Genomic DNA, 9,718 nt, shown 5'->3' with positions numbered 1-9,718 from the left:
GTTTTTTGTTTTTTTGTTTTTTTTTTAGAAGAGGCACAAAGAATGCAGGCAGGTGATGAACTGCCAAAATTCACAGACTGTACTCTCTACTCTCTGCTTCTAATATTAATTGGAGTCTGGGTGTGGTATTTGATTTTTAAAAATACCTTTGGAATCCCTCGCAATGCCGGGGTCTTCAAATAGGTAATGAAAAGGGATGGGATAATCAGAGGACTGGACATGAAGCTCAACAAGGAGCTTGAGCAGGAAGCAGGAAGTATGAAAGGTGCAAGGTGCTGAGTTTTGCCCATGTAGGAAGGAGGAAGGGAATGGACATAGATGTGTTGTATCCTTTGTACCAGGTACTTTCCCTTCACTATCCCATCTGTTCTTCACCACAATGATAGGAAGTGAACATCTCTCCCATTTCATAGATGGGGAGATCTGGGTCCCGAGAAACTAAGTAACCACGGTAGGATCCCACACACAGCACCTGGCTGGGTACTGGAACCTAATGTCTGAATTCAGCATCTGGCCTCTGTTTTGGATACCCATTGTCTATAGGAGTTAATGCCTGGCATCATCTTCTCTTGGGGAAAAGTTAATTCCACCTCTCCTTCATGTTATCAGACACATGGTGTCTGATCAGACATAAGAACCATGAAATTTATTGAAAGTTTGGCCTGCTGGGCAGCTGTTTGGGGATCACTGGAGCTAAGAAGTATTTGTAGCAGACAGTGAATCCATGGGAAAGCTTTTTAAATAGTTTGTGGAGCTTTTTCTAAGTCTGGACAGTGTGCACTGATCCACTGCCATTATGGCTCTGTGCTGGATGCCCATCTGTGAATCTCTTCTTCCTAGGCCAATCATTTGTTTAATACTGCTCCCTAAGAAATCAGCACTTTTCCAAAATCCAGAACAAAAGAAAGTCTTGAATAAATAAGGGTAAAATATGTCAGATTTTTTCAAACTAGCTTCCATATTAAAATTTACCTGATTTATTTTCATTCCTGGATGAAGAGAGGCATGGATGTTTCACAGCTGCTATCCAAATGTTCCAGAAATACCACTTAGGGCCAGAATTCCAGCATCTCCCTGATTAAAATTTGAAGAAGTTGGTTGATCAAAAATCCAAAATAAATCTGTGGTTCACTTTTTTTTTTTTTCTCCCAGAGAAACTGGGTTTCAGAGAAAGAGAAATATGATTTCAAATTCCAGGTCTGCTTTTGACTAGTTTTGTGACTTTGGGCAAGTAAGTTCTCTGCTTTGTCAAAGCAAGATGGGGATAAAATGGTCATGATCATATTTGCATGACAGTATATTCTTCTGAAGGTAAAATAAGCAACGTGTAACTATTTTTAGCAAATTTCTTATCACCAACAGGTACTCAAATGTTGGCTTTCATTGTATTTTCTCCAATGTCAGCTCACTTATCCTGGCAGAGAATCTAGGAAGTAGATAACGGACTATAAAAATTACATGTTGTTAACCAATCACAACCAACAGCTCTAGATCTTTACTGTGCTAGAGATTTGGCAAAAGAGTTAGCATGTAACCCCTAGATTTGAAATAAACAAATATAGTGAAGTAAAAATCCAACTCAGACACTCAGATCCTGTTTGTTTCTAGGAGAGAATTGTGTCTTATTATATACCAACTACTGTGTTATTCTCTCCAGAAAATGATTGGTTGAATTAGGTGGCCAGGGAGTAAGAATTGAATAGATCCAGGAAAACAGCTGTGTCTGGTTGGTGGCAGCATGCTTCCAGCTCTTGCTGATTCATTTCTCCAGCAGTTTTTACTTAAGAGAACCATCCATAATGCATGGCTGCAAGACTATATAGAAGGCAAATCACCCAAACAGTGAGCATTACAAGCATTGCACATTTCCTTTTCCAATTCTGGGAAACTGCATGAGGAGCTACCTGTAATTTTTCTAGCAGGCACATAAAAGCAAGATAAATGTAGCTATTCAAACAAACATGGAAAAGTGGGGATGACTTATGGGCATTTTGGGGACATCTTCACCATCCTTCCAATAAGAATTAGCTATTCATTTAGTCTGCAAACATTGGCTGAACATCTACATGTCAGGCACAAGGCTAAGTACTGGGTATTCAGAGGGCAGCTAGAGTCCCAAGATCCCTACTCTCACAGAGCTTGCAGCCTCACGAATCTAATAAACACATCACTAAATAAATGAATATGTATTTTCAATTTAACAAAAAAGCTGTGAGGATAGAAAACAGTGTGAATGTTCTTAGATGTGCAAGCAAAGTTCTGCCTGTAGAGTTCACATTTGAGCTGAGCCTACAAGATAAGGAGTCAGCTTTATAAAAAAGCTAAGACAAGGACACACCGTCAAAAGCATGTGCACAGTCTCTGGAAGGGAAAAAGCTTGGCTTGCTCTGGAAACTAAAAGGAAGCCAATGAGGCTAAAGCAAAACAAACAAGGGAAAGTTGCATAAAAGGGAAGTTGGGGGAGAAAATCTGGGGGTAGGTAGGGATGCACAGAACATAGCTTTTATTCTAAAGTCCACATGAAATCACCTAGAGGTTTGACTCAGGGGAAAAGCATAATCAGATTTACAACTTAGAACGATCACTCTAGTTGTTTGGTGGAGAAAGACCTGTGTAGGGAGGGCAAAAGAAGATCCGCAGCTAATTAGTAGACATTTTAATATTCCAGGCATAGAATGATTGTGGGGGTGGGCTTGGAGGGAGGTAGGAACATGATGCCAGCAGTGACATTACTGGTGAAAAGAACAGTGAGAGATACCCAGTGGAGCTGGAATTGACTTGGGGGATGTGAGGGTGACTAAGAGAGTTTAAATGGACTGGATGTGTGGTGATGCCACTTATTGGGATCGGAAATACTGGGGCAGAAGAAGAGGACAATTCAAACTTTCTCTGAGCTCCTTGAGAAACTTTACTTATCTTTATAGAATGAAACATACTACACTTTGCTTTATTGTCTACCTGACTGCCTTCCTTGCCAGCTCTTGAGTCCCTTTGGGAAGGAAGCACAGGGGTTGAGAGCAGGGGCTTTTAAGTCAAAGAGAACAGCTGAAATCTGTACTCTGTCACTTACTAACTGTGTGGCCTTGCACAGTTTATGTAACCTTATAGAGCCTAGGTTTCTCATTTTGTAAATAGATTCTGAGAACATCTATCTTAGGGGTCACTGAATTAAACAAAATGTTACAGAACATGTCCAGTGCTAGTATGTGACCAATGAATGTTAGCTGTTTTTGTCAGTAGAATCTTCTATAGTCCTTGTCCATGATAGACACAGGGTAAGAATGTGTAGAATACATGAATGAATGAATTGAAACTCACTTAGGTGCTCACTGAAAAAATGAGTAAATCAATCCCAGATTCTAATCTTAAGCCAACTAACTATTAACAAACTACTGTTGGTTTTAACCTCCCCAGATTAAGCATAAGCTAGGTTCCCTCATCTGTAAAATAAGGCAGAGGTGTGTGAGGGAAGGGTAGAAGTGTGTTAGACCTAGTGGTTTCTTAAGAAGCTTCTAAATGTAAACTTTTAATAGTCATAGGGTTTTTTTTTAATATCCTTATTCAATAAACTATTAAAGGGTAATTAATAATTCATTAAATTATTTGCTTTTCATTTGACGCTTATCACACTGGACTGGTGCCTTATTAACACAATTCTTAGTTTATAGGTGAGAAAATTGAGGTTAAATGGCATGTCCATGGTCAGTATTTGAATTCAAGCCTTATACACAAATTATGATCCTTTTTCCACCACTCTCCATGGCTTCTTGGACTAGGTGGTAATCTTCAGATGCAAACAAGAAGAATTTATTTCTAACAGCCATATTGAAACTTACCACTTATAAATGTTGAGTAATCCTCAGCTTAATATAGATTCTAGAAAAGAATACAAATGGAGTTTCAGAGCTGTAAGAACTCCAATAGACAAGCAATGCTTCCAGTGTGTACTTACTTAGTTCTTCATATTTCTACTATGCTGTTTAATGGAAACATAATGTAAGCCCACATGTTATTTTAAATTTTTAATAGTCACATTAAATAATTAAAAAGAAACAGATGAAATTAATTTTTAATATTACATTATATTTAACTCCATATATCCAAAAATAATTTTAATATGTAACCAATGTAAACATTATTTAGATATTTTACAGTCTTTCTCATTCTAAGTCTTCAAAATCCACAGTGTATTTTGCATTTATAACACATTACAATTCAGCCTGGCTACATGTGTCTATTGGCTACTATGTTGAACAGCACAGAATATACAAGTAGTACAATCACACAATGTTTTATTTCCCTGAAGATTAATGCTCAGATAAGAGAATGGTATCATAGTGTTACAGAATGGTTGGGTTGTAAGATGCATCATTTAATGGTTTTAATTGAGGTAGAATGCGTTACATGAAAAACATCTTCATTTAGAAAATATTTAAAACATTAGGAACACAGCACTGTGTATAATAACTCTCAGCATAGGTATCGCCCTGCAAAAAAGATCCATAGACATACTCATATTTATATGTAGCTGTATATACATCTGAAAGAATTTCCAAGAAACTGGTCTCAGTGACTGACTTTGGAAAAGAAGACAGGTCTAAAGAATTGGAATAGAGAGTTTTCTTTTTAATTAAATGTGCTTTTATGCTGTTTGAAATTTTTACTAGAATTTTCAATAGAAAAGAGTTATAAAAAAGTTACTTTTTCAATATAATAATTATGTTATAACAAAACGTATTTAGCAAAAATAACTATCAAAAAATATAAACATGCATCAGAGAGAAGGAAAATTCCATTGGTGTTTCACTTTTTTTTTTTTTCTCAGTAGGGCCCTTTCATCAGACAGAAAGTTAGAAATTGCAGTGGCATGTTATCCAAGGTTACAATCAACGTATAAACCCAAGAAGGGTTCAACCATATCACTGTAGCATAGGAGACAGACAGTCTGTCTAAAAGTTCCTGTGGATTTGATGGGATTTGCAGCCCTACATCACCCGTGGGCTCAGGCTGTCGAGCAACCAGAGAAAATCAATAAAGACACTTTACTTACACTCAGAATAGCCGAGCATGTTTGATGTGTTCCCGGCCACCTGGCCCGAATCATATTCTGGCAGATTGTGATCATGTCATTCCAGTGGCTCTAGATTGATCAAATCCTTTCTTTTTTGGGAGTGACATGGTTTGATGTAGTGTTTCTTTCCCAGAGTGAATCTACTAAATACTAATTCCAGGAGGTACTCTTTTAAAAAATTAATAGAAGTTTTTGCTCTCCTTACCTGTTACTGTCTTGGAAAATGAAAAATCAGCAACATTATATCTATGACACAGAGAAGTACTATACAGAGTATATCCCCTTTATGTTGTTTAGTACAGTGTTTGCCAAGCCTATGGGATCAAGCAACTTTTAGTTTCTTTGGGACACTCTGAATTGGTACACCTGAGCACACCTTGGGAAACTCCAATGTGATTATAAATGTACCTTGCTCTACCGCTTACCATTTATGTGGTCTTGGCCCAGTGACTTAATTTTCTTAAGTCTCCTTTTAAAAATGGGGATAATACATCTATATCAGAAATGAGGATGAAATTAGTTTAATAAAATAGTTTACGAAGGGCCTCCAGGATGGCCCGCACATAAGAAAAGCTCAGTTGTCATGAGTTCTATTCCCCTACACTCTCCTGCCCTTCTCTGTTCCTCTTTGTCATTAGGCAAACTCTCACAGATAGGATATGATATATAGAAAGGAATAATGCTACTTAGAAATATAACCATTAGAAAATGGGAAGATCATTTTTCTTTACTATGGCACTAATTCCAGTAAGGCTAGGATATTAAGGGGTGTGGATCAAGCAGAAAATGAAAATGGACTAAAAAGTATCAACTACTCATGTACATGTTGCTTTAATTAGGTTTTCAGCACAACTAAATATTTTGTCCTATAGAGAGAAATTCTTTAAAGTAGGTTCAGGAACTATTTGTTGCTGAAGGATGGTGGAGAAGCAAAGAACAGTCTTCAATCCCCAGTGTCTCAACTTTGCTTTTATCTCTCTTATCTAGAAGGGTCCTGCCTGAGTTTTCCTGTGAATAGAAAGTTCTGTTGCTAAAAAAACTATTTTGAGAACCCAATATCAAGTAAAAAAGTATTATAAAATTTAGTGTCTGTATATATTCATACATTCATTCAATCATTCAACAAACATTTTTTAGTGTCTACTATACACAATAGTGAGCAAAATCAACCAATCAATTAATTAATCTGCCATAAGAAGTTAGGAGCTAAGAATTTAAGATGTATCTGTCACTGTCTTAGCATCTTTTAATTTCAGACTGGAAACTGCCCAAAGTCAACTAATATTTGACAGATATTTAGCAAGATCCTGTTATGCGTAAGGTAATAGACAAAGCAACATCACAGGTAAGTGCTGGAAATGCAATGGTGAATAGCAACTCTGCTTTCAGAAAATCACAAATCAATACTTTGCTTCTTGGTCTCAAGGATGGTGGACTTTTGACCTCCTCTTATGCTTCCACTTACAGTGAGGGAGGAAATATCAAGTGGGACTCATCTTCCATATTTCTTATTACCCCCCTTCCCCAACAGCAACAACAAATTCCTTCTCTACAGTTTAAGGAAAAACCATGAAGAAAAATAACAGTAATATAATTGCTCTTGGGTGGCTGAATCACAACTCATGGACTATTTGTAGACCCAAGAGGACTATTCAGTGTCAACATCATTCCTAATAGTGGAGCAAGATTTCCAATGCAAAACCTTCTTGCGGGAGAAGCTACAAGTTTTTATTTACAACATCTGTACTTTAATGCAGAATTCTTAGAGCAGATTTTCTTACAATGTGGTTCATAGGTCACCTATATTAGAGCCACCTGGGGAGCTTGTTAAAAATGCAGATTCCTGAGTTTTATCGCAGACCTTCATAATGAGAACTTCCAGACTCTAGAATTCAGAAACTATAATAAGGATCCTAGGTGAGTCTCAGGCACGCTAATGTTTCAGAAACAACATTTCAGAAATATTTTAATAGGTAACCAATCTAACTTTGTAATGTATATATTCATTCATTGTGTTATGAGTAGGCAATATTAATGAACTCCACCTAAAAAAAAAGAAAAAAAGAAAACTTCATCAATATACTGTTAACCAAGTCATTTTGACGTGCTACCTACTAAGGAGTTTCTCTCTACATCTCCACATACCAGTACTCTAACCAAAATCAAAGTGACTGCTTGATAACAAACATCCTTGTTTCCCCTTGTTAAAACAATCCAGGCATTCAATAAAGTTAACAAAACAGCAGCTGTGTCTGGACACCCAGCAACCCCACCCTCGAATTCCTCCTGAAGCATCCAGGAAGTCTTTGAGGGGTACCTCACATGCGTCCTCGTGTGGTTCCTATGTGGCCTCTTCTCCCTCAGATTCGTAGTACTATTGCTCTGACGCTGTCCCTGGTGCGTTCGGGGACTTCTACCCTTCTACTACAGATAGAGGCAGCTCTCCAGGATGCTGTAGTTTTCTGCTTTCAACTTCCCAAACCCAGAGCTCAATTTGGTTCCACTTTCATGCTTCAGGTCCCAACAGTCCACCCTGTCAGTGAGGAATACTTTCTCTCGCTGGCCTTGTGTTGTCCTCTGCATCTGAGGCTTTCAACAGGTCCACCTTTTACCCTCCATATCTTGTGAGAGATTGAAATGTGGTTCTCATTTGGTCGTATCTTCCTGTCCAAAGAAACTGGTCACGAGTCATTCAGGGTAGAGTTGAGGACGTTAAGCAGGAGGCTGATGACACTGCAGTTGATCATTTTTCTTACAAAGGTCCTTCAACCTCCTGTGAAGCTTGTTGACTTCCACGTACTCGCTGATACGCTGAGGGTACTTTTTTTTTCCATAGGAGGTTTTAAAGGAATGCTTTCATTAGGTTAAAAGTGTAGGGACATAGGGGCTTCCTGTCTTCCTGCTCTGCCACCTACAGCTTGTTGGCTTACAATAATGGGGAAGTATTAAGATTTTTACTAGTTACCCACAATCTATAGTGTCTGTTTTGTTAATTTTTAACTACCCCATGCTTTTCTTGATAAAAATATAAAAAATACAACTAAGAACTTTCAATAGCTTTTCAGAAGTGTATATGTAACATAAACAGTTGATAATAAAACAATTGAGATTTAAACAAAACATTGATGTTTGCAGTCTTCTAGAGTTTGTGAATCTTTTCAGTTCTAGCTCATCAAAACTCTCTTACCTTTCCATAAGGACCCAAGACTTCAATGGTATGAGTAACATGAGCCACAGACGGCAGTTACATTTCAAACTAAAAGTGCCATAGAATTAAAATAAAGAAAAGAAGGAAGAGAGGGAGGGAGAGAGGGAGGAAAAAGGAACAATTGCAACCAACCATTAAAGTTAATTAGAACAAAGTGTCAGAGACAGAAATTTGAAGAATTTCCTTGATGTTTACTTTAAAATCCACTTTTCCCAATTTCCATGTGCTTTTTTATTTGGTTTTATTTCTAGGACTTGGGCTCACAGCAGCAGATATGGGAGCAAAAATGAAATCAGAAGGACTATGGTATTCTGGAGTAAATTGCTCTCCACTGCATTAGTGAGAGAGAATAGATTGTAGCTAGGATAAGAGCAGTGTAAATAATTTTAAGTGTGCAGTAGCACACCGTATCGATTTGAATGACCTGGTAACTTGGCACCACCCCAGGCAATTATTTCCTAGGCAGGATTTATGTTGTGTGTTGTCAAAAGGCAGTCCAAACCTTAGATACAGATATATGTTTAGAAGTTGCTCTTCTCAATTGGAAAAGACCACTGGATTGCACTGTTACAGAAATCAGAAATCATTTTATCTTTCTTTTTCTTTAAATTCAATAACCCTCAGTGGTATTAGGGAATGATTCACCTTTTCCCAGTCATTTAAACAGCCATTTAAATCTTTTTGAAGATGCACATGCAGATTTATTTTAAAAGTATCTGAAAATGATGACAAAAATTTATTACAAATACATGAATGATACAACAAAAATCCTATGCTTTTGTATTTGAAAGTGTCCTTCATATACATCTAAAACTATTGCTGGGCTTTTAATAAAACTGAATAAGAAATTAAAATATGTTAGGTTTTTTTCCCTCACTCCCACTTCTTTCTGGGGAAGCAGCAAGGCTCAGATTCACATAAAGAACCACATGTTAATGTCATAGCCTCAGATTGTCGGGATAAATGCCAAGGAGCACATCAGAGCTAGTAATGAACCTTCTATTGACAACTTAGTCAGCCTTTTGACTTCACATTTTATGGCTCCCCACTCTGCCTGACATTATATTTTAGGACCATAGTTGGGATGCTGAGCACAATGGGTTGTGCTTGCTTTCTAATCTCAGGTGCTCAGACACGCACTGGTAGATTTTTCTTTTCAGTTTAGAGCAATACATCTCATGAACCTGTGGTTTAAACTTGGCTGTAATTTTGGCAACAGAGCTGGCATTCAAGGGCTGATCTCTTTCATTTACTGTGTATCTCTCACTTACAACTTCCCAAAGCAGAGCCAGATACCTGAGCCATCCTCAGGTAGAACTCTGAGCTAATATATAAAATCTAAATTTAGGCCGTGTGTGGTGGCTCACGCCTGTAATCCCAGCACTTTGGGAGGCCGAGGCGGGTGGATCATGAGGTCAGGAGACCGAGACCATCCTGGC

This window comes from Macaca fascicularis, chromosome 15, assembly GCF_037993035.2.
Source record: "Macaca fascicularis isolate 582-1 chromosome 15, T2T-MFA8v1.1".
Taxonomy (NCBI): Eukaryota; Metazoa; Chordata; class Mammalia; order Primates; family Cercopithecidae; genus Macaca; species Macaca fascicularis.
This window is presented reverse-complemented; position numbering follows the sequence as displayed.